This window comes from Bidens hawaiensis, unplaced genomic scaffold (genome assembly GCF_021521415.1).
Source record: "Bidens hawaiensis isolate Kalapana, Puna unplaced genomic scaffold, B.hawaiensis_p1.1 tig00004599_1, whole genome shotgun sequence".
Classification (NCBI taxonomy): Eukaryota; Viridiplantae; Streptophyta; class Magnoliopsida; order Asterales; family Asteraceae; genus Bidens; species Bidens hawaiensis.
The window spans coordinates 275,839-279,713 of NW_027491280.1; the positions used below are offsets into that span (position 1 = coordinate 275,839).

The window sequence follows — 3,875 nt, forward strand, 5'->3', positions numbered from 1 at the left end:
GGATCGCAAATATTTTTGGAACAATGTAATCAATTGCCAATTGAATGTGCACTCAATCGAACCGTACGTTATGTTACCAACTGAAACCGATCGAGGATTAAACGGTGGTTTCTTGAAGGTCATATATATATATATATAATATGTGTGTGTCAGTTGAAACTATCAAAACTTATAAATTCTATCATTTTGTTTTTGTATAGCATGGCGAGTCACCTCATGTCGTTACTATTTATTCTGGTTGTGGCAAAATTATCTGATGCTAACAGATTAAACTTGTTCAATTCCTTCACATCGGTTATCCAACCAGAAGCCGGTAGCACGACATGGGCCGTTCTAGTAGCCGGTTCAAATGGGTACTACAACTATCGTCATCAGGTTAACATTTACGATATTTATGTATGTGCTACAAGATTTCAAAAAGTAAAAGCTAACATCTGGTATATATATGTTATGAATTCAGGCAAACGTTTGTCATGCGTATCAAATCCTTTAAAAAGGTGGGTTAAAGGATGAAAACATAATTGTTTTTATGTTTGATGATATTGCAAATAATCCAAGAAATCCTAGACCCGGCGTCATAATTAACAGCCCCAAAGGATCAGATGTGTACGCTGGTGTTCCAAAGGTATGAGAAAACTGTCACAATTATTTTTTGTTATAGTTCTCAAAAGAAAGACAGTTTAATATTAACACTGACATGCTCTTTGCAATAATGAAATTATCAATATTTTAAACCTGCTGAAGCTTTTGATAATCTATAAGTAAAATAAAAAAAAGAAATTAAGGAAGATGCAATAAGTGAATAAATATCTATCCTTTTGAAAAAGCTATATTATTTTGCCAATGTTTAAGAGTTGGTGGTGGGAAAAAAAGCTAGCTAAAATTTGTACAATAATGTTTAATATGGTAGCTTCAAATGTGCATGTTAGGACTATACCGGAGAAAGTGTGACCGCCGAGAATTTCTATGCGGTGCTTCTTGGCAATAGTACAGCGGTAAAAGGTGGAAGCGGGAAAGTGGTGGCAAGCAAACCTAACGACAGGATCTTTGTGTATTACACAGATCATGGCGCCCCTGGATTACTTGGTACTGGGTTACAATTTTTTGTATAGTCAACCAAGATCAAAATGTCAATTTATTATATCCGTTAATTAATTAATTAATTAATTCCTATGTCAATATATTAAACTAGGTATGACATACACGCCCGTTTACGCTAATGATTTCATCCAAGTTCTGACTACAAAGCATGCGAGTGGAACATATGATAAGATGGTAAGATTCATTTTGCTCTTAATTGATTACTCTTTTGCTAATTTTCAGTGACAATCATTTGAATGTTAAATGCAGGTGATATACGTTGCAGCTAGTAATAGTGGAAGTATGTTTGAAGGTTTGTTACCAGACAATCTGAACATATATGCATTAACATCGGCAAATGCAAACGAGGGTAGTTATGCCACATATTGTCCGTATGATACGGAAAATCCTTCACCTCCAGAGCTTCACAATTGCTTAGGTGACTTGTTCAGTGTTTCATGGATGGAAGACAGGTATTTTCTCAAGCACTACTTTTGTTTAGTGAGCATCTTGATCATTTCATTGGTGATGGATAGTTGCATTGTGTATTATCTTATTGTTTAAGCAATTGATCTTCTTAATGTTTTAGTGACTCACAAGATTTGAGGCATGAAACCTTGGAACAACAATACTCCAAGGTTTGCATCATGATTTACTTATCTTTTAGTTTTCTTGATTTAAAAGGTGTGGATTTACTAGTATTAATTGAGAAAATTAAACTCACCCAAAATTATTTTAGGTGAAGGAGAGGACTTTAAATAAACAACACCCGTCCAATGGATCTCATGTAATGCGATACGGTACCCTGAGCATAAGCAATGAGATCGTTTCACTTTATCAAGGTTCCGCAGCTGGGAAATATTATACGGACCAATTTCAAACATTTGACTCCGTGGGTGTTATCAACTGAAGAGACGCGGAACTTTATTCAATGTGGCATGAGGTACTTACTCTTAGATGTAATGTGACACTTGATATGATAGCATATTGATGTTCTCTCATATTATCTATAGTACAAAAAATCAACAAAGGAAACACATCAAAAGGAAGAACTACTCAACGAAATCAAAGAAATAACGGCATATAGGGCACAATTAGATAGCAGTGTCGATATGATCGAACTCAATTTACTAGGTAGTGGACATGGACAAGCAAGAAATGAAGGACTCGCCCTTGTTAATGATTGGGATTGTCTGAAATTTATGGTGAAGAAGGCTCACAGTTTCTCATTTAATTAGTATATCGTAAATTTAACGCGTCTGGTTTTTTTTTTTTTTTGATTCTTAACTTCTTAAAATTGTTAATTGATTCAGGTTCGAACATTTGAGACATACTGTGGATCCTTGACTCAATACGGCTTGAAGCATACTCGAACATTTGCTAACATATGCAACAGCGGTGTTACAAAGAAAGCTATGGATGAAGCTACAAAGAAGTCGTGTAGCACATTTAAAATGGGGCAACGGGATCCTGCAATGGTAGACTACAGGAAGAAATAAGTTGTCCGATTTCATTTGCAATATTAATATATGTTAATGTTATGCAACAACGTACTGGAAATTCTTTAAACTCCAAAATTAATACACGATAATAATCGGGATACTTTCCAAGGGAGTTCTGTATTTAAAAACTTATCAAGCCCAATTTAATAGTGTCGGGAAAAAAAGTTTAAATAATAAATCAATGATTAACAAATCGTAATTATTATTCTCGCTTACAATATAACATCTACCTATTCTAATAAAGTAAAATAATTGTAGACACGTGTCGGTTTGTTATTAATCTTCACAATTTTTCTCCTCCAAAACTAATTTATGCCATAGATCAATAATTATATATTCACTTTCCTTTTACACATCATTTATATTATATCTATTACATTATTAAGTTATTCATATTTATTTATACTTTATTTATATTATATCTACACACTTTTATAAATATAAATTTTTACATATTATACTACTATACATTGTTAGAATATATTTCACAAAATACTTTGTGAAATCCAAAAATCATAGGGATATAAAGTAACTAAATAAACAGAGGGTCGAGGGATATGAAGTTCATAAATAATTTTAAGGACGATGTTCTAAAGGAAATTATATTGGGCAATTAATGTGTTTTAAATAATTAATGTGTTTTAAATGAAATATTTTCTATAGAAAGGAAAGTGAATTAATATGGAAAAGGAAAAAAAAACAGTAAACATGGCAATCACACTAAAATCATGTCTTTTTTATTAATGTATTTTGGGAACTTTTAATATCACAAAATATATATATATATATATATATATATATATATATAGAAATAAGTAAATATATAAATCAAGGATTTTATGTTATTAACTTGTTATGTATTTATGTTTTATCTTTTTTTTTTCTTTTTCCATTTTTATCTTTATGATATTCAATGAAACTCAAGTAACAACTCACAACGACAAACATTATTAAGAATAAAAAAGTAAAATCAACAATACAACATTTAATTTCTTCGTCTTTGATTAGTTTCGGTTGCGTGTTCCAGACGATTCTCCTCTTTTAGCTTTCACCACCATACAATGTTTGGTCAAATGATTTTTTAAAGTTCTGCCAGCCATATGCTTTGAGGAACACGCTAAATTACTTGCAACGAGCCATTCTTATCTTGTCTGGCATTAAGCATAATCATCTATTGTAATTTCCGGGGGGGTTTCACCTTCTAGGCGCCCGTCTCTAATAAAATCTTTGTTGATAAACCAAAAATAATTATAGTGGATAGACATAATGTATCATTATTTCCTACTTATGATG

The 3,875-nt window shown here is 31.9% G+C and overlaps 1 pseudogene across 1 annotated transcript; it reads left to right on the forward strand.

Moving 5' to 3' along the window:
• LOC143627115 (vacuolar-processing enzyme beta-isozyme-like) lies at positions 1-2,763 on the forward strand (annotated as a pseudogene). The gene is made up of 9 exons (XR_013152537.1): positions 1-375; positions 461-625; positions 930-1,086; positions 1,193-1,275; positions 1,351-1,553; positions 1,670-1,718; positions 1,820-2,023; positions 2,094-2,285; positions 2,394-2,763. The product of XR_013152537.1 is annotated as a vacuolar-processing enzyme beta-isozyme-like (transcript).
• The last annotated feature ends 1,112 nt before the right edge of the window (positions 2,764-3,875 follow it).